Here is a 22172-nt window from a genome sequence, read left to right as displayed (position 1 = left end):
TCTCTAACACAGGCCTCAGATACCCCAAAACCCCTATCAAGCATTGGAACATTAACCCTTGATTGATCAATATTTGACGCCATTGGATGGTTAACCCAAACTCCAGATGGCGCAACCGTATTCCCTTTCTGAACAAATTCAGAAAAAAGTGAATACAGACCTGAAACAAATTTTTTGTTAGACAGTAAATTAGACATTGACTGCACATTTAATTTCTCACCGCTAGATGGCGCCTCCTGTCCAGAAACCGAGGACTGAGGAACTTTCAGCTTGAGCTTGCCAGGATAGTCGCTGATGACTTCAGGTAGGCTTGCTGTGGCTGCTGTCAGGCTGTCTTCTCTCTTGCTAGAGTCAGGAATGCTGAACATCCACTGATGGTCATCTTCACAGATGTCCTCTTTTTCAACTTGCCATTTTTGAGCGGCGTCCCGATGCCTCCTCCTTCCGGATCTTCCAGCTGCCGCCGCTTCCCCTCCTGGGCTCTCCCTGGCACGGCACCTCCTGAAGCTGGCAGAAGTAAAAGCGCACCTTGCCCTTCTAGCTCTTTTGCTGGGCAGCGCTTCCAACTCCGCTTCCGCCAGCATTTCCACCTCCGGCTCTGCTTCCTGCTCCTCCTCCGGCGCCAGGCGAAGTTCCACTTTCTCTGCCTCTGCTGATCTTTGCACGTGACGGTGGCAGTCTGGGCTTCACTATTGTTGTGACCTTTAATTACCCACAGGAGTGTTGGAGAGAGGAGGGATCCTCGGGTATACCCTTTGCAGATCCTTCCCCGTGCCTTTTGTAACCCGTACCAAGGAGGGAGGAGGTGTATCAAGCAGCGCGGTTTTCCACTTTCTTGATTTACTTGCTTCTGTGATCTTCCCACATCGCATTGAAAACCTGCAGCGCAAGATTACAGATACAGATACGAATACTAGTGATTTTTTTTTACTGTGAATGAAAGTAGCCTAAGCCTTCTAACGTCCCCAAAATAGAAAATGTCATTTACAAAAGGATCCAAACATGAAGTAGACATATGGGGAATGTAAAGTAATAACTATTTTTGTAGGTATTACTATGTATTATAAAAGTAGATAAATAGAAATTAGCAATTTTTTTCAAATTTTTGGCAAATTTGGTATAAAAAAAAAAAAAAAAAATGCTAATTTTTGACTCAATTTTACCAGTGTCATGAAGTACAATATGTGAAGAGAAAACAATCTCAGAACGGCCTGGATAAGTAAAAGCGTTTTAAAGTTATCACCACATAAAGTGAAATATGTCAGCTTTGCAAAAAATGGCCTGGTCCTTAAGGTGAAATATGGCAGGGTCCTGAAGGGGTTAAAAACAGTCACATTTGTCTTTACAAATTACGGATTTTAAAAATTACAAATAGGTGACATTTGACCACATATAACTTTATTATTTAACAGTTTTGGAGACATTTGGGGCATCTGTGGGGATGACTTTGTTATGTGGGGGGGGGGGAGAAGAACTTGTGGAGGGGTCAGGGGTGTCCTGGAGGGGCCAGGGGGTGTACTGGAACCAGCCAGCCAGTTCCCCCTTCACACAGTATTTATTAACCCCTTTCAGCAGTCCCCCGACGGGTTAATAAATACTAGTGATACACCGGCGCTTGCACTACAACTGAACTGACGCAGCGGTACCGCAACGGTATCGCCCCCGTTGAAGATCAAGTGAATGATGTGTAATATGTATGTATTAGGTACTGCGCGACATGTACTCCCTTTTGTTCTCCCTGCCTGTTCGGCACTATAGAGGCCCACAGTACATAATACAGTAACTCCCAGATTAATAGAATACCTTATCCTAGATGTTCATCTGTGGAGGCTGTTCTTCTGCGTCCCTCTTGCTTTTTCTTTTTTCTGTATTTTCTTCTTTTAGGTGCCGTTCGGGATAGGGAAAGGTTTGGGGGGTTAAACCCTAATTGTTATTTGTAGTTTTTTTATATATAAAATACAGAGCTTGCCCCGGCCGGTGGCACAGCTCGTGGTTTGAAAAAGCCGCTTGTTCGCGCTTGCACGGAGTGCTGCGTGACGTCACGGTGGTAGCTACGGTGGACCAGGAGGACCAAAAATGCTCCAACGCGTTTCGATTAGATCGCTAATCTTCGTCAGGGATGGCTATTCTGGCTCCTGGTACTGCTTTTGAAGGTCCGTATCTCCTCCCTTCCTTAACCCCTTCATCTCTGGCACTCTAGTTTGATGTTTATTGGAAAGCAAATAATTCTATCTCTGAATTCAGTCCTGAGGGTACTAGAGTGTTTAAGTTAAATATCCAACGGCTTTCTGTTCTGGACATTTTCTTTTTTGACCATTTCAATACCACAAAAAGTGGTGCCGTTGTTGTTTCCTCCGTGTTTCTCTTTATAGTGTCTAGAGAGCGGGTGACCCTCATATTTTCTTCCTATGTTGTAGATGTGTTCCCCTATTCTTTTGCTTATGGTTCTCTTTGTGCGTCCTATGTATGATTTTTTACACGGACATGTTATTGCGTATATTACGCCCTGACTTCTGCAGGTTATGTGATCCTTTATTTTTTATGTTTCTGTGTCCCCTGTCCATTCATTATGTATTTCCAAGTTTGTGTGCTGTTTTCTATTTATTTTTAGTTTTTTACAGACACCGCAATTGCCGCATGGAAAGAAACCTCCCTGCGGTTTCTGTCCTGAAATCGCATTTGATGTTTGGTTGTCATTTATTTTGCTCAAGCATTTGTTGGTTGGGGCTATTATACTTCCCACATTTTTAGCTTTTCTGTAGATAAATTTTGGGTTTTTGGGGATCAGATCTCCTATTATTTTGTCCTCCTTCAGAGTTTCCCAGTGCCTTTTGATTATCCTTCTCAGTGTTCCTGCTTGACTATTGTACTGTGTGATGATGGGTGGCATTTCAAAGGCTCCCACTTTTGTTTTACTGTCTTCTGGTGTTTTCTTTTTATTAATTAGTTCCTGTCTGTCAAGAGTTCCTATCAGTTTTTTCTGTATTAGTAGTTTTTCCTTGTCATAGCCTCTCTCTTCAAATTTTTTCTGCATTTTGTCTGCCTCTGCTTCGTATTCCTTTTCCTTTGTGCAGTTGCGTTTGATTCTCATGAATTGCCCCTTTGGAATATTTTCCAACCACTGTGGGAGGTGGCAGCTCTCACGGGAGATGAAGCTGTTTATGTCTGTGGGTTTGTTGTATGTCTTTGTTTGTATTTTACCATCCTCTATGTAGATGGTTAGGTCAAGAAAATGAATTGTGGTAGTACTGAATAGTGGTGTAAATTCCAGATGGTATTCATTACTGTTGATTTCCTTGCAGAATGTGCTCAGTTCTTCCTTTTCTCCTGCCCAGATGAATATGATGTCATCTATGAAGCGTTTCCATAGGACGAGATTCGACCGGAGTTGGCCATGGGTGTAAATGACTTTATGTTCCCACTGGCCTACGTATATGTTTGCGAACCCCGGTGCGAATCTCGTCCCCATCGCGGTCCCCCACTGCTGAATATAAAACCTGTCCTCAAAAAGGAAGTAATTTATTTTTAGGATGAACATGATGCATTCACCGATGAAGTTTATTTGTTTGTCCGCCAGAATTCCCTGGTTTTGTAGACACGTTTTTACTGCATCACACCCTTTTTCATTTTCTATGATCGTGTATAAGGATTTCACATCCAAGGTGCCTAGGATATAATTGAATGATTTTCCTAAAATATGACGTAAAGTCATGATTTTATGAAAGACAAGGAGGTGAGTATTGCTTAACCCTTTCTTTACTACACACAATAGCAGCAAATAATTCAACAACAAAATCCACCAATGGGCATACAGCCCTCCCCCTTAGTCACAGTATAAAGGGAGCACCCCTCAAGTCCTTCCTCCTCTTTCTTTGTCTTCACAACTCCTCCAACGAAACAAACTGGAACAACCGGAACCAGGATAACTCTAACGGAAAGTCCAACACGTCTTGAACCACCGACTCGAAGGAAAGGCGGCAAACAGAAACTGCAGAAGATCCTCTCCACACTTCACCGAAGTCGATGAGGTCAACCTTAAAAAGAAACAAACAGATAACTTGCAGCAACGCAAAAGCGTAAATCCTATGCCCGTCAGGCAGTATCAGAGAAGGCAAGAAAACAGCAATAAGTTAACCATATTCACAATAGTCATAAATAACAATAATGACAAGAGATATATACATAATACAATAAACCAATCACATAACCCCAGGGAGGGATAAATAGTGGGCGGGTCAATACTCGCCTCCGTGTCTTTCATAAAATCATGACTTTACGTCAAATTTTAGGAAAATCATTCAATTTTATCTCAAGACATGGAGGCTCATATTGCTAGTTTAAAGTCGATTCACAATAGAGGAGAAAACATGTGGATCCGGCCTAAAGTAAAATTCCCTAAACGTGGAGACACGCGACCAGTCTGCCAATTTCATGACGTCCTCCAGGCGCGCACCGGACAGAGTCAAGGAAGTCGCAGAAGCGCCGCGAACAGAATGCGCCGTAAAAATGGAAGTGTCGATACCAGAGAGAGACAAAACCCACTTCACCCAACACGACAGAGTTACAGCGGCAACCGGAGCAAAAGGCCTACGGAAAGAAATAAACAACTGAGAAGCAGAGGAGGATCTTAAGGACCGAGTTCTGGACTCGTACTCCCTCAGACATGCGACAGGACAGAGCGCCATTGAAGAAGGAAAAGAGGGATAAGACACCAACGTGATATTAGTTTTGGTACGCCGGGAAATATTGAATGTTACACCCTCTGGAGTAAAGGACCGGGCGTCATGATCTAACGCCCGGACGTCGGAGACCCTCTTACAAGAGATTAGGCAAAAAAGGGTAACCAATTTGGCCGATAACTGGCGAAGGGATAATTCTTCATTGGTATGCCAAGCTGACAGGAAAGATAAAACGGATGAAACGTCCCAAGAGCTAGAAAACGGATGTCTGGGAGGCCACGCAAAGCGGGAGCCTTTAAGTAACCGGCACACCAGAGGATGACGTCCAGCAGAACAACCATCAAATCCCCTATGTCCGGAGGAAATGGCCGATCGAAAAACATTTATTGTACGGTAGGCTTTACCTTCTTCGTAAAGAGAACTGAGAAACTGAACCACATTGCCTACAGCGGCCGTAGTGGGATCCAGGTACCGAAGGCTGCACCAACCAGCCCAAGATTGCCAAGCCGCCCTATAGGCTCTTCTGGTCCCCGGGGCCCACGCACTCTCCAATAGGAAAATAGCCGTCTCCGAAAGTCCCTCGGTCTGCCAGGACAACCCGACACTCTGCAGGCCAGAAGGCGTAGGGACTCCTCCAGCACCAGCGGATGAGGATGGTTCAGTGGATCTAGAAGTAGCGATGTCCGGAGAGGAAGTAAAAGGGGGATCTCTACCAGAAGTTCCAACAGTTGAGGAAACCACGACTGAGCGCTCCAAAAAGGAAGTATCAGCACCAGCTCCGAAACTTGTAGGCGTATCTTGGCCAAAATCCGAGGAATTATCGTGGGAAGGCATACATTACATCCTCCGACCAATGTTGGAGAAAGGCATCTACCGCCTCCGCGGCAGGGTCCGGCCTCCAACTGAAGTACCTGGGAAGTTGAGCGTTCCAGCGTGAGGCGAAAAGGTCGATCGAGAACGGGCCCCAACGAGATTCGATGGTAGCAAATATCTCCACGTCTAACCTCCAGTCACTGGCGTCCGAGATGTAGCGAGAGTTCCAATCGGCCAGCGTGTTGTGTAATCCTGGTAGGTATTCCGCCACTATCGATACGCCATTGGCCAGGCAATAATCCCAGAAATCCTTGGCCAGGTGTGTCAACATCCTCGAATGGGTACCTCCCATGGAATTGATGTAACGGACGGCCGAGACATTGTCCATCCGAAGGCGGATACAAGCCTGGGCCCTCCCACTGGTGAAGCTGCGGATAGCAAAGGAACCCGCCAGAAGCTCCAGAGCATTGATGTGTAAGTGGGACTCTACCGAGGACCAAGGCCCTCCCGTGGAAACACCCTCGCAATGGGCGCCCCAACCGTGAAGGCTGGCGTCCGACTCTATCACTATATCCGGGCGTGGGCCGAACAGAGCCCTGCCATTCCAGGCAGAGAGGTTGGCAATCCAACACTCCAACTCGTCTCTCGTCTCCGGATCCAGGGAGATAAGGTCCGCATAAGAAGCACCGGCATGCAGGTGTGCGATTTTGAGACGCTGAAGGGCCCGATAATGTAGGGGAGCCGGAAAGATAGCCTGAATGGAAGATGACAAGAGACCTATCACTCTGGCCAAATGACGCAGGGAAATCTGTGACAGGGATAGAGTGCGACGTAACTCCTTGCGGAACGAACGCACCTTCATAGGAAGGAGACTGAGCGTCAAGGACAGGGAGTCCAACTGGAATCCGAGAAACTCCATGGACTGAGAAGGAATGAGACAAGACTTCTCACGGTTGATTATGAAGCCCAGAGCGGAAAGAAGATGAATTGACATCTGCAGGTGGGACAACAGAGAGGCACGGTCCTCCGCCATAATCAGAATATCGTCCAGATAGATTATGAGTCTCACCCCCCGATAGCGGAGCCATGCCACCACCGGACGCATCAGTTTGGTGAAGCACCAGGGGGCGGACGAGAGACCGAAGGGGAGACACGAGAAGCGCCAAACCGTCCCCTGCCAATGGAAGCGCAGAAGATCCCTGGAAGGAGGTGCTATCGGAACCGTCAAGTATGCATCCTTGAGGTCTAACTTGGCCAGCCAGGCCCCGGGCAGTAGCATGTCCCTTAGGAGATGGATGCCCTCCATCTTGAAATGCCTGTACCTGACGAATGCATTGAGAGCCTTGAGATTGATGATGGGACGGAACTGGCCTCCCTTCTTCTCCACCAGGAAAATACTGCTGATCACCCCTTCGTGATCGAGAGGGGCCGGTTCTACAGCTCCCTTGAGATACAAGGCTCGTAATTCCACATCTATGAGGTTCTGAGATTCCTGTGAACGGAACGTGGGCGGAAGCGGGGATGGAATCACCGGAGGGGCGACTAGCTCTATGTGGAAACCCCGAACCGTGGACAACACCCAGGGGTCGTTGGTAATGAGCGCCCAAGCATGAATAAAATGTTGGAGTCTGCCCCCTACACAGCTTTCCGAAAAAGGGAGAAGAGGAGGTAGACTTACCAAATGGGCGTCTGAGGTTTGGGTTTACTCTGTAAGGTCTTCCCCGTCCGGAAGCGCCACGGGAAGGGAAGAAGGATGGATGGTGTCTCTGATCGTGGGTAGGCGGGCGGTAAGACGAGAAGGAGCCTCGACCCAAACCTCGGGTCTGGAAAGAGGAACGGCCGGACAGACGGCCCCTGGTACTGCCGGCCCTAGTGGAAACCCTACTACTGAATACCTTACGCATCGACGTTTGGGCTTTATCCAATGCGGTAAAGGTCCCTACAAACTTTCCCAGTTCTTTAATGAAGGGATCCCCGAAGAGGAAACCCTGGGCATCCTTACCGGATTCTGACAGAGCCATATTAGTCAGTTTAGGCTCGATTTTTAACAAAATGGCTTTGCGCCGTTCAATACTCAGGGAGGTGTTTGCATTACCTGCCATGCAAATGGCTCTTTGGGCCCAACCACGGAGCTCATCCGGGTCGACCATTTGGCCTTCAGCCTTGGCGGATTCCGCCAAATCAAAAATCTTTGTTAGGGGCCCCAAAATATCCAGTAACTTGTCCTGACAAGCTTGAAGGGCCGAGTCTAGGCCTCTCTTAGGGCTAAATCCTGTTTTGGACAGGAACTGGACCATCTTTGGGTCCTTGACCGGCGTCTCGCATACCTTATTAGGTACTGCCGGGCGAGGGCATTCTGCCTGGAGTTTGTTCCGTGCCTCTTTGCTAAGGAGCTTACGGATCATGGACTCCAGATAATTGGCAATGTGGGGTGCTGGAAGCCATTCCGCGGACCTAGGGTGATGCAGGGAGTCCTAATTTTTTCAGTCTCAGACCAAGTTAACAGTGACACTACCTCAGTGCAGCTGCACTCCTGAGAGTCCTGAGACTCCCGCTTGGAGCTGCTCCTTCCTTCCACTTCACGCCGGGCTGTGCGCCTGCAAACCAGAATTGACTGGCCCGAATCTATAGGCAGCGTGTGACGTCAGAACGCTCTGCACAGTGACTTGATTCGGATGATCGGATCATGTGAGTATATGGGCGATCGGAAGCTCTCTCTCTTACTATATTCTCATGGGGGGGCAATTGACCCATTGAACCCCCCCACCCAAATCCGCCAGTGCTCACAACCTTGCCAACTTGGAGCTGGCGGGGAGACCGGCAGGGTGTGTGGTGCTTAAGCAGCCGCTCGCCTGTGTGGCTGCTCTTGTCAAGGCAGATCAAGTCCAACACGGCATAGCAGCACTTAACCTGACATATGTGATAGGTGATGTACCGGGCCCTCCATAGGTAAAGTGAGTCGGAGGCTTCCACCCAGCAGTGAGCCCGGTGACGTCACCAGCTCTAATGGGCCAGCTTGTAAAACGACTAGGGCAGCGCTAAAGCCCGCCCATTAGAGCCATGACGTCGCCGAAAAAATTGCTAGGCGGAAGCCTCTGCCTAGCAGTGTAAAAAAATATAAGCAAAAAAATCCCTTGCCCTGCCTGATACAGCACAAGGCAAAGGAGAGCATCGGAGTAAGAAATGCTCCAATGCTTAATTCAGGGGGGGCATGTCCAGTTTCAGCTCTGAACCCGAGCGACCCCTTTAAAAGAAAATAGAAAACCAATGGCCCGTACGGGGATCGAACCCGCGACCTTGGCGTTATTAGCACCACGCTCTAACCAACTGAGCTAACCGGCCAGCTGTCTGCCTAATGGGATCTCCCTCTTTATTATCTGGTCACATGATCCAGGAGGAAATCTCAATCCTCATTATCCGGTCATATAATCGAGGAGGAAAGCACAATCCCCATTAGGGTAGGTTCACACTAGCGTTATGGAGTCCGTTATGGCTTTCCGTTATAACATGGTTATAACAAAAAACAACGGAATCCATAGGAAGGAATGCAAAACGGAAGCCTTTAAGAGGCATTCCGTTTTGCTCTGTCCTAATAGAAGTCTATGGGAAAACATAACGGAACCATTTGGGTCCCGTTATGCAAGACGGAAAACAAAGTCCTGTCGACAAGACTTTGTTTTCAGTCTTGCATAACAGGACCCAGACAGATCCGTTATGCTTTCCCATAGACTTCTATTAGGACAGAGAGCAAACAGAATGCCTATAGGCAGCAAAACGGATCAGTCCTTCCGTCTTATGGATTCCGTTATAACAGAAAGCCATAACGCTAGTTGAACCCACCCTTATCAGATCACATGATCCAGGAGGCATTTCTATGACACTAACCCCACAGTCTGTGAGACAGTAACCATGACAACACCCCCTTCCTCTGCTCTTGTACACACTGATATGATCGCCAGCAGGTTTGGGCTCAGAATGTCACACGCCCCGAGTTGTCGGTCAGGGCGGTGTCGGAGTTCGGTGTAATCACACACTCAGCCTCCTCCATTCATCATGTCTGTTTCTCCCGGAGGAGGAACAGGTAAGGATTGACCTCACTGACAATGCCCCCGCACCGCTCCCAGCAGCCTCCGCCCGTCCCGCGCTCTTCACCGACCTCAGGGCGAGGACGCCGCTTCGCCCTCACCGCTGTACGATAGCATCACAATGAGCGTGGGCTGCGGTCACATGACGCCTCGGTCACTAACGTTACAAACCGTCGCTCTCTGTCTCCTCACTCGGCTAATAAAGACCTATTGAAAATGTTTCATTTTGCTCAGCAATCGCTTCTCCCATAATGCACTGCGACTTGTGATTTGCATCTACTCTTTACGTGTTGACGCCAGGGGCGACTCCTTCTGCCATCCGAGAACCGGGAAAAAAAAACATGACATTAAAGGCTACTACACGTGTAATACGGATTTTGTTATCTATAGCTTGCAGCGCCCGTGTGGCCTCCTCTACATCGGAGAGACGACACAGTCTTGCAAAAATAGAATCTCATAGGTATACAATACGTCAGCTATTAGCTAAAAAGAGAGTCAACAAAACCAAGATAATGGGGATGAGGTAGAGTTACTGGTACCAGAGCATTCTTGGAGATTTAGACAGAACGTGTCACAATTAAGATACAGGATTATAGATAGTGTCCCTGCGCTCAGGAGGGTGGAGATAGGGAAACATTATTAATCAGGAAAGAACTGAGATGGATTTACAAATTAGAGACCATGGAGACAAAAGGCCTTAATAGGGAATTTAAGGTGGGCCCTCTCTTCTGAACCCAGACCTGGATCAGGATGTGTGTTAATGTAACCTAAGCACAAGGCTAATAGCCGTGTGTGTTTCTTTTATAAAAATATGTAACCCCCCTGTTTATGTATCCTCACTTTTTATGTACCCTAATTTTTTTATTTCTAATTCTCAGATGCAGCCGTGTACATGTTGTGGGAGAACTGTACCTGGATTATAGAATACGGCCTCTGTCACACGGGCGTTGCGGGAAAAGGTGCGGGTGCGTTGCGGGAACATGCGCGATTTTTCCGCGCGAGTGCAAAACATTGTAATGCATTTTGCACTCGAATGAGAAAAATCGCGCATGTTTGGTACCCATCGGTGTTCTGTAGATTGTATTATTTTCCCTTATAAGCGAAAATAATAGCATTCTAAATACAGAATGCATAGTAAAATAGCGCTGGAGGGGTTAAATTTTTTTTTTATAATAATTTAACTCACCTTAATCCACTTGATCGCGCAGCCGGCATCTCCTTCTGTCCTGTGTGCAGGAACAGGACCTGTCGTGACGTCACTCCGGTCATCACATGGTCCGTCACATAATCTTTTACCATGGTGATGGATCATGTGATGGACCATGTGATGACCGGAGTGACGTCACCACAGGTCCTGTTCCTGCACACAGACAGAAGAGATGCCGGCTGCGCGATCAAGTGGATTAAGGTGAGTTAAATTATTTATTTATTTTAACCCCTCCAGCGCTATTTTACTATGCATTCTGTATTCAGAATGCTATTATTTTCCCTTATAACCATGGAATACCAGGAGGGTGTCTCCAGCAAAGCATGGCTGAAGAACCCGTCAGCTACTGATCTCCAAAGAGGCTTTATAGCCCAAAGTGGCCACACCCACACAGACACACAAGGAGAGGGAATTAACCCTTCCAACACTAACCAGGGAGTGAAACCACTTAAAGGGGAAGTGTCCAAATAAAGATCATACTGCAGCTGTTACCGCAGGCAACGACATGGGTGGCAACCATGTCCTGGGAGTCAGCCAGAAGGCCGAGACACTGCCACCACATGTACACATACCAAACGTTGCCACGGGCAGCCACAGTGAAGGGAAGTGTCACAGTGCACACCTAACAAAACACCTCGTGCACACCAGACATACAAAGTGCATACATACACACACGAGCCAAGTGCAACCGCATGCACAACATAGCAAGCTGCCATGATACAGCTCAGGCTGCTATGCTGCCACATAAATACTGTTGCCAGCGGCAACCACAGGTGAGGCAAATACCACAGCCCTCACCTGAGATTGACAACCAGACCAAACCGCTGACAACCGCATGCGGTTCAGGAGTCACGTCCATGACCATGGCCGTTACACAAAGGGAAAGGGGAGGACTCATCCAGTAAATGGATTGTAGCCCCCCGTTCTTTTGAGTCCCCCAAGAATGAATGGCAATTTAGGACTGGATGACCCTGTGAGCTGGGGGCTGACCCCCCCGGAGCATTGGGTCTATACACCAGCCACATGATGAATGGTGGAGGACCGGCTATGCCGCTATGCAATTAGCACCATGTGATTCACTCTATAAATATAAAAATAAAGATGAATGTAATGGATTCCTACCGATGCCCCCAGTGAACCCATAAAGAAGCCCTCCATATAAAGAATTAAATAAATAAATGTCCTGTTTGATGGTGTGCCGGGGTGTCCGCATCACTCCATCAAGAGATCGCTCTGGAACTAAATGAAAATCTGATCGCCAGCCTCTGTGACGATCCGGCGTCAAGTAACCTGGCAACTGGAAGTCAGGTGATAACATGTGACGTGTCATGTGATCGGGAGACCTATTCATGTGATCGGAAGTACCGGGACATGATAGTATTATTGGACCCGGAAGCAGCGTCGGCCGAAGGGCGGAAGTGATGTCGTGGCGCATGCGCAAATTGAATAGAGGGACGCCGGTGGACAAAGAACTAGCGAAAATGTATGCAGATAAACCCTGGAGATGAAAGTCCAGCGAAGGCTCCTACAGCATGGGGACATGGTATGCAAGGGTCTGAATGTTCAGATATGATTGGTAGTTAAATGAGGATGTAAAATACGGATTGAGGTATTTAGGAGGTACTTAGGGGGTTAATGGGATAGGGACTTGCAGCAGAGTCTTTAGGACACTTCTGTCTCTGCAACACAGAAGGGCAGTCGCTTAAATCCCACATTAGTTTTATTGCTGACGCTCGGTGCGGCCATATCAGCCCCTTAGTGCAAAATGTCATGGCGCCCTCTAGTGATTATCACAAAAGTTGTGCAGTTTTTTCAGACAATTTCAATGGGCAGCGTTGCCCTTAGAGCTCGCTGTGAAGTCATGCCACATTTGGTGGTCGCTGTGTCACGGAGTGATTGCTGTAAGGGGCAAGGCATGAGCGCTGGATTTCTCCATAGCAACCATTAAGGTTCCGGCTTTCATGTCTCATTGGCCCGTAAGAAAATGAAAGCAGCGTCCTGATTGGTTCAATGGGGGGGGGGGCTCCTCTTATTATCCCTTTGGCCAAATTTGATAACTCTCTACCAAAGGGCCCTTTAGTAGCAGCCGATGGGTGGGGGGGGCGGCTGACGCTACATAACCGGTACGCAGGTATTCACATGCAGAGTGTGAGGCAGTTTTATGGCAGTCTGTATTCTGCTGGTGAATCATATATAATGAAATTACATTGGGGAATTGATATTTAACCGCTTCTCTGCTTAGCGATGCCTTTTCACATCCTAATACATTTCCAATAAGGCATGGATCTTTTAATTGATCTTTAAGGGGCAGCGGTACCCTTCTCGATCACCCTGATCACTTCTCACTGGCGGTATGGGGTGGCTTCCCCGATCTAAGTTCAATAGTGATCTTAGGAGTGTAAGAGAAGGAGGCACCCTCTGTCAGCCCATTGGAACCCCAATTGCGGTGCAGATACATTTCTGTGATGGCCTAGAGGTCTGCCAGAGGAATCTAATGCTCCCCAGGTTGAGATTCTCCAGCTATTGCATAACTTCTACTCCCATCATACAGCTATCAGATCATGATGGGAGTTTGCAACTGTGGGAGAGCCGCAGGATGGAGAGTACCAGTGTAGTATCATCATTCTCGAGAGGTGGGACTCGCACCTATAGGACATCTGTGGTATATTGGCAGATGGAGACAGGGCCTCATTCTTAATAGGAACACATGTGAAGAAAATGTTACTTTTAAAAATACCTTTATTTATAATCAGGCGGGTATAGGTATGTAAATACAGACAGTAGTGTGCTACAGTTGTCCCCCAAAATCTTTTTTTTACATAGGGGAGTAGTGGCCCCCAAAAGGAAGAACATTCATAGTGACGGGATAGATACTCAAAGTTTAGGTAGATGGATATAAGTGTAGTCCACAAGGCCAGGGCAGAGGAACTTACCCTACAGGCCCTGAAGACTGCTAAGCCCAGAGCGACCCCCTGATGGTGGAGGTTCCCTGTCCCCGAACCTAGTGCTATACCGCTGTGTCTATGGACCATTTGGTGGCTCACAAAAGACCGAGTGACCAGTGTGAAGACTGCAGTATATTATACATATTTTAATAATGTGACGGAATAATTTTTTTTAAAATATATCAAAAATGATGTTTCAATATAAAAATGTGATTTAAACAATGCTGTTGACACATTCCCTTAAAGGGTTTGTCCACTCCTCCTTTGAGGCAGGGGCTACACGGTGACGTCAAAAAAAGCCACGTAGCTCGGGTGGGTTCGGAAAAACGCCGCGGTGACGAGCTGTTATTGCCGTGAGACTACTGCAGGTGAGACGCGGTATTACGTGGCGCCCACTATAATGATGTAGAAAACAGATGAGAAGCAAATCCCCGGCTGCACTTCCGCCTCTCCCCAGCAGAGATCAGTGTTCTGCTATAAATGATCTGGGATTTCTGGACAATAAATGTAATAAATCAAATTCTAATAAAACGGTATAAAGTGACAAACACAAGGCACTGCTGAGATTCGAACTCAGGATCTCCTGTTTACTAGACAGGCGCTTTAACCAACTAAGCCACAGCGCCAGGTACTGACCAGCACAAAGCAGTTTCAGATTCCTCATTAACAATGATTGACTACTACTCCCAACATTCACTTATTTGTACTATCCTTGTGGCATTTCTAAATCTACACCTGGGACAATCCTGCCAACGCAGCGCGGACACGAGCAAAGTCATTCCTATGTTCACACCTCCTGAGAACTACAAGTACTCGCTGCCTCTCATCTACCCTTTACAGAGCCTCAATTCCTCGATCCAGCTGCAGAATAGTGAGTGCAGCTCTGGAGTATAATACAGGATGTAACTCAGGATAAGTAAAGGATAAGTAACGTAATGTATTTACACAGTGACTGCACCAGCAGAATAGTGAGTGCAGCTCTGGAGTATAATACAGGATGTAACTCAGGATCAGTACAGGATAAGTAATGTATGTACACAGTGACTGCACCAGCAGAATAGTGAGTGCAGCTCTGGAGTATAATACAGGATGTAACTCAGGATCAGTACAGGATAAGTAATGTAATGTATGTACACAGTGACTCCACCAGCCGAATAGTGAGTGCAGCTCTGGAGTATAATAAGCAGCATAATTAGAGTGGATTATGACTAGGTAAGGTATTAGCGGTAATGTGGCTGCAACATGAGTAGCAGCGGTAGCAACCTGGCATGTCAGTAGATCAGCTAACATGGTTATAAGGGAAAATAATAGCATTCTTAATACAGAATGCTTGGTAAAATAGGGCTGGAGGGGGTTAAAAAAAAGAAAAAATTATTTAACTCACCTTAATCCACTTGTACGCTCAGGCCGGCTTCTCTTCTTTCTTCAGGACCTGGGTAAAGGACCTTTGGTGACGTCACTGCGCTCATCACATGGTGATGAATCATGTGATGGACCATGTGATGAGCGCAGTGATGTCATCAAAGGTCCTTTACCCAGGTCCTGAAGAAAGAAGAGAAGCCGGCCTGAGCGTACAAGTGTATTAAGGTGAGTTAAATAATTTTTTCTTTTTTTTAACCCCCTCCAGCCCTATTTTACCAAGCATTCTGTATTAAGAATGCTATTATTTTCCCTTATAACCATGTTATAAGGGAAAATAATACAATCTACACAACATCTAACCCAAACCCATGTCATGCAGATTTTTCTAACGCGCATGCAAAGTGCATTAAAATATTTTGCATTCGCACAGAAAAATCATGCATTTTCCCGCGACACAGCCGCATCTTATCCGGCCCAAATCCATGATGCCCATGTGAAAGAAGCCTTCAAGCGGATTAAGGCTAGGTAAGGTATTAGCGGTATGTGGCTGCAACATGAGTAGCAGCGGTAGCAACCTGGCATGGCAGTAGATCAGCTTTTTATGGGTGATAGCAGCAGTAGTAGAGACAGATGCAAAGTGTTAATAGTGGTGGCAGTAGGGGACCATCACCACGGAGTGGTTGCTGCAGTGGTGGTGGGTGGCAAAAACAACAGCAGATGTTATATGATACATGTTGGCAGGCAGATGGCAGTAGTTCCATGATGGTGGCCGTGGCATGATGACAGCAGCAGCAGCAGGTGCAGTCATCGTAAGGAACATGATGGTCGGCAGGCAAAAACATGGTAGTCAGGCAGGCAGACAGTAAAAGTGGCAAGATGGTCATTTTAACAAAGGTGATGTTTTGGACACTGGCACGGGACAACTTGGTCCGCCTTTCTAGTATGTGCAGTGTCCAGCGGGTTGGAACGTCACCGATCATGTGGTGTAACGGCAGACCGCTGTGACGCTGAAAGTCCAGGAGAGCATGGTAACACAGGTTCCATAACTTAACCAATAACCAATTAAATAAGAGACCACACACTTTTTTGTGGATACAATTAGGCCGTGTTGCTTTATTCGGGGATACCCAAGATAAATAAATAAATAATCCATAAATAACCATCAATTAATAAATAATTTAACCAAGCACCAAATAAAACTATAGACCAATCATTGCTGGGCGACAAATATCCCCCTAATAAGAGCAACATGACATATAAAGGGAGGGTGGGCTGGTCCAGGACTTCTTAAACTGACAGCACCTAATAGCGATAGGTTTCCCGCTGCAAGAGCCCTCTACTAAACAGCTGATCCACTTTTTCCCGCTGCTGGAGGACTGGACCAATGGACAGCGGACCCAGTAGAATGCAGGCAGAAGAACAACTGAAACACCTGAAACCGGATTCTCCTCAAGTAAGGCCCTGTAGCAAAACAAGAAGGGGGTGGGGGAGAAAACACCACAGCACTGCATATGCCAAAACAATAAAACCACTACTTGAACGAATACCAAAACAAGTGACCGTGTCACCATGCGTCCCCCAAGCTATACGCTCTGGGTGGCTCACACATGGTAACACACTTCTTTGTGGATAAAATTAGGTCGTGTTGCTTTATTCGGGGTTACCCAAGATGAATAAATATTTAATAAATAATCCATAAATAACCATCAATGAATAAATAATTGAACCAATCACCAAATAAAACTATAGACCAATCATTGCTGGGCGACAAATATCCCACCAGCCATGACTCTACAGAAGTATAGCCCCCCCCCCCCCCAAAAAAAAAGCAACACAGACATCCCTCCAGAGCATTTTGCAGGCCTTAGATAGGTGTACATTATTAGTTTTATAAAGACCAGGAACAAAACCTTACAAATCAATATACCTATAGCTGAGGCCTCCCAGAACAGGCATAAACTTAGCCATGGCCCTATTCAATCTTTTTCAAATTTTTGCCAATAACCGTCCTTCAGCAGAAGACCAGATCAGCCTCTGTACCATTTCTTAATACACCAGAAAGGCATCTGGACATCAACATTTTAAAAGGGACATGTCCCTCTTCATTCTCCATAGCAAATCCAATGTTTTGACTTTACGTACAGTACAGACCAAAAGTTTGGACACACCTTCTCATTCAAAGAGTTTTCTTTATTTTCATGACTATAAAAATTGTAGATTCACACTGAAGGCATCAAAACTAACTGAATTAACACATGTGGAATTATATACATAACAAAAAAGTGTGACACAACTGAAAATATGTCATATTCTAGGTTCTTCAAAGTAGCCACCTTTTGCTTTGATTACTGCTTTGCACACTCTTGGCATGTTCTTGGTGAGCTTCAAGAGGTAGTCACCTGAAATGGTCTCCAACAGTCTTGAAGGAGTTCCCAGAGATGCTTAGCACTTGTTGGCCCTTTTGCCTTCACTCTGCGGTCCAGCTCACCCCAAACCATCTCGATTGGGTTCAGGTCCGGTGACTGTGGAGGCCAGGTCATCTGGCGCAGCACCCCATCACTCTCCTTCATGGTCAAATAGCCCTTACACAGCCTGGCGGTGTGTTTGGGGTCATTGTCCTGTTGAAAAATAAATGATGGTCCAACTAAACGCAAACCGGATGGAATAGAATGCCGCTGCAAGATGCTGTGGTAGCCATGCTGGTTCAGTATGCCTTCAATTTTGAATACATCCCCAACAGTGTCACCAGCAAAGCACCCCCACACCATCACACCTCCTCTTCCATGCTTCACGGTGGGATCCAGGCATGTAGAGTCCATCCATTCACCTTTTCTGCATCGCACAAAGACACGGTGGTTGGAACCAAAGATCTCAAATATGGACTCATCAGACCAAAGCACAGATTTCCACTGGTCTAATGTCCATTCCTTGTGTTCTTTAGCCCAAACAAGTCTCTTCTGCTTGTTGCCTGTCCTTAGCAGTGGTTTCCTAGCAGATATTCTACCATGAAGGCCTGATTCACACAGTCTCCTCTTAACAGTTGTTCTAGAGATGTGTCTGCTGCTAGAACTCTGTGCGGCATTTACCTGGTCTTTAATCTGAGCTGCTGTTAACCTGCGATTTCTGAGGCTGGTTACTCGGATGAACTTATCCTCCGCAGCAGAGGTGACTCTTGGTCTTCCTTTCCTGGGGCGGTCCGCATGTGAGCCAGTTTCTTTGTAGCGCTTGATGGTATTTGTGACTGCACTTGGGGACACTTTCAAAGTTTTCCCAATTTTTCGGACTGACTGACCTTCCTTTCCTAAAGTAATGATGGTCACTCGTTTTTCTTTACTTAGCTGCTTTTTTCTTGCCATAATACAAATTCTAACAGTCTATTCAGTAGGACTGTCAGCTGTGTATCCACCTGACTTCTCCACAACGCAACTGATGGTCCCAACCCCATTTATAAGGCAAGAAATCCCACTTATTAAACTTGACAGGGCACACCATTTCCGGTGACTACCTCTTGAAGCTCATCAAGAGAATGCCAAGAGTGTGCAAAGCAATAATCAAAGTAAAAGGTGGCTACTTTGAAGAACCTAGAATATGACATATTTTCAGTTGTTTCACACTTTTTTGTTATGTATATAATTCCACATGTGTTAATTCATAGTTTTGATGCCTTCAGTGTGAATCTACAATTTTCATAGTCATGAAAATAAAGAAAACTCTTTGAATGAGAAGGTGTGTCCAAACTTTTGGTCTGTACTGTATGTCATTTCCGCCCGCGTGTATAACTAAAACATTTGGGGATGGCCATTTAAGTGTCAACCTTTTAACCTCGTTTAACAGGTCCCTCCATTTTAAACCCCTTACCCCAAACCAAAAAACATGAACTTTACTACATTCAAATGATAAGTTTTCCGAGTAATTTCTCTTCATGGCTCTCTTCTGGGCCCAATAAACAAAGGAATGCCCAATAACCCAAATTATAAATTGTTCCCCTGCAAAACATAAGAATCATTCTAACAATAAATCTGGTCTGACATACAATTTAAATCTTCTAGAAGACCACCGACCAATCCTTTTAATAATTGAACCCTCCAGACCCATCCCAGCCGCCTCAGTAGCTGCGCCTATCCGGAATGAGTGGGAGGATATTCGTAAGTGACTCATTTGCAACACCTTTAAACATTTTTTGAGCAAGAAACAAAATTGATATCTCGTTAAAGGACTAGAATCAGCATGTATTAAAAATGCACCTTGAACATCCGGCCTTATCTGCAGCCAAGCTATGACAGCACTGACTGGACACAAAAAAGAATTTGACCAACTGTTCAAGGAAACCACTTGCCCACGACTCCATTGATCCATCTTTGAACTTCTAATTTTGATATTCACCCGACCCCTAGGAAACCGTTACGTCTGAAGCTAGCAAACTAATATTTGCCTTTTTTGAATTATCCACCAATTCACTCACTCTGAAGGCACCAAAATAGGCCAGTATAAAAGCTGTTTTAAACAACACAACTTTAAAACTATCCTTAGCAACATCAGGAAGAACATTTACAAATTTTTCTAACATATCCAAAGAAATGGCCTACATTAAAATTGGCCCTGCGATACCCCTTCAAAACCTGCTATATTATAAACATACCAGATAAAGGTGACTGAAAAAATGATACTCCCGCTATTGTTCTAGAAATATACTACACTGAACATTTTTTAGCCATCAAAGACTAGACAAACAAAGGTTCTAAATTCTCAAGACCCACGGACAGAACACATTGCTCAGCCTGACAAAATTTAAACCTGTTCTATGCGCCACGGAATTGCAAATACTATTCATAATCAATCCCGCAGCAGGTCCCATAAAAGTGGAGGACAAGGTGTCCCTGCTTGGTCGGCCGACGGAGCCAACTCCCGAAACCTCATCCACTGAAAACGAGATAGAGAGTCGGCTATGTCGTTGCTCTTCCCAGAAAATATACTTTGCTTTTAACCAAATGTTCAATAACATGCAACATAAAAGTAAATGTCTTAGTAAACAGATCCTCCTCTCACATTTTGAAGATAAATTATTAATAGCAAAAACTACTCCTTTATTATCAGTAAACAGCTGAATTCTCGTGTTTGTAAAATAAGAACCCCAAATTACAATAGCTACCAAAACTGGAAACAGCTCCAACAAAACAATATTAGAAGAAAATTTTTAAAGAGTATAGAATTTAACGTGCTTAAATTTAAAACGATACCTTTATTATTCAACTGGGTTATAGAGCAAAAGGAGGTTTGCTCCAAGTGATATCCCGACTATGATACATACATTGGGACAAAGACTCCTCTTATAGAAAGGGAATAGATTCTAACATACGGTCAATAAAGTACCGACTTGGTAAAAAAGAATGGGGGTGGTGGGTAGATGGATGGGAAAATACTCTTTCCCTGGATGACCCTCAAGATCTAAGATCCTGTGCCCAGGGTTGTCCCCTGATGGTGGAGACACCCTGTCCCCGTACCTAAGTCTCTTTATTGCCCTAAAAAGGCCCTACTGGAAAACCTGGATTGAAAGCAAATAGATCCAGGAAAAACAAACAAACACACATATACAGATGAAATCATGTGTAAACAATAAAACAACCCCAACGCGTTTCAGCTGCAGATGGCAGCTCATCAGGAGGTGATGTGAACGTAGGGAAAAACAAAAATAAACAGATAACGTAAAATGATACTTAGCTCCTATATAATATATATAACCTGTTAGGTTCTAATAACGATGATGAGCAACCTCTGTCAAGGGAGACATTACCTGTGGGTAAAGACACAATAAATCAGATATAAGTTACATGGTGGAGGACAAGAAAATACCTCTCACCATGTCAGAGAAAAAAAGTGCTCACCGATCAGAGGGGGGCCCTTGGAGAAGATGCATCCAGGGTATAGGAGGCTGGAGGGCTCAAGTGGGGCTGGCTGTATCCAGAATTTAAGCGCCGGCGTGTGGTGACACTTCCGGACGCCGAGAAAAAGAACTTCCGGTTGGTGGAACGCATAGCAGTGATGCGATACGTCACTTCCGGTATTTGGAACGCACGTTGGAACGCATCGGACCCGGAAGTGCGGCCAGACAGCCTGGGAGATCGTCAGGGCTCAGATAAAGGGTTTAAATGTATGTATAATGTTAAACCAATCCTGGCCCCCACTATTTATAGGCCAAGGACAAAAGACCTCCCCAGGAAGTTTTTTATATACCCATATATATATGTTCCTATTGAGCCCTCATATAGAGGAATAGGAGGAGTCAGCCAACTGAAATGGCAGAAATATTTTACCCCACCTCCTACACAATCCAACAATATATGACTGGAATATATGTATATGGGGCAAAGATACAGTGACAATAATATGTGTCACTACTGCCGCATAGTGAAAAGGGACATAGTTACGGATATCCAAAAGAGCGGAGGTTGGAACTAATTCAGAGACAAAGGAAAGAAGAACGGGCCGTGTATTATGGCATTGTCAAATAAAACATGTATATGTCAGCCGTTCGTTTAGGCCTCCCGGTGACTGGGATCGGAAGCGATAAATCCACTCGGACTCCTTTTGGAGTATCCTCCGGTCCCAGTCACCTCCCCTCGGGGGGAAGGGAACGACTTCGAGTACAGAGAACCTGATGGAACCAGGATCACCTCCATGTTGATCGTTGACATGATTGGCTATGGAGGTGTCCTTTTTTTTGGCTATATCATTTAAATGTTCACATACTCTGCGTCTAAGTTCTCTGTATGTTTTGCCAATATAGTCTTTGGGGCAGGAACACTGGCAAATGTACACAACCCCCCGTGTTTTGCAGTTACCAAAAGTGCCGATGGTGTGGACAAAATTAGTCATCGAGCAAGTGATTGTTTTAGAGGTACATATAAATTTACAGGCCTTACAGGTCCCGCATCTAAAAACCCCTTTTGGTTGTCTGTCAAGCCATGTGCCCTCCTTCTTAACGCATGTGTAGTGGCTATGCACGAGTCTATCTCTCAAACTCCTGCCCCTACGGTAAGTTATTTGTGGGAAGGGGGAAATGGCTTTGGACAGATCGTCATCC

At 45.7% G+C, this 22172-nt stretch overlaps 3 non-coding genes across 3 annotated transcripts; all 3 read right to left on the bottom strand.

The window, feature by feature from the left end:
- Positions 1-8760: 8760 nt before the first annotated feature.
- TRNAI-AAU lies at positions 8761-8834 on the bottom strand. The gene has a single exon. It is a non-coding gene; the product is annotated as a tRNA-Ile (tRNA).
- Positions 8835-9461: 627 nt separating this feature from the next.
- Positions 9462-9596, bottom strand: LOC122929829. The gene has a single exon (XR_006388047.1). It is a non-coding gene; the product is annotated as a U8 small nucleolar RNA (small nucleolar RNA).
- Positions 9597-14281: 4685 nt separating this feature from the next.
- On the bottom strand, positions 14282-14355 carry TRNAT-AGU. The gene has a single exon. It is a non-coding gene; the product is annotated as a tRNA-Thr (tRNA).
- Between the last annotated feature and the right edge of the window lie 7817 nt (positions 14356-22172).

Source organism: Bufo gargarizans, chromosome 2, assembly GCF_014858855.1.
Source record: "Bufo gargarizans isolate SCDJY-AF-19 chromosome 2, ASM1485885v1, whole genome shotgun sequence".
In the NCBI taxonomy this organism is placed as follows: domain Eukaryota; kingdom Metazoa; phylum Chordata; class Amphibia; order Anura; family Bufonidae; genus Bufo; species Bufo gargarizans.
Note: the sequence above shows the minus strand (reverse complement) of the source record. Positions and strands in the feature narration are given on the sequence as shown.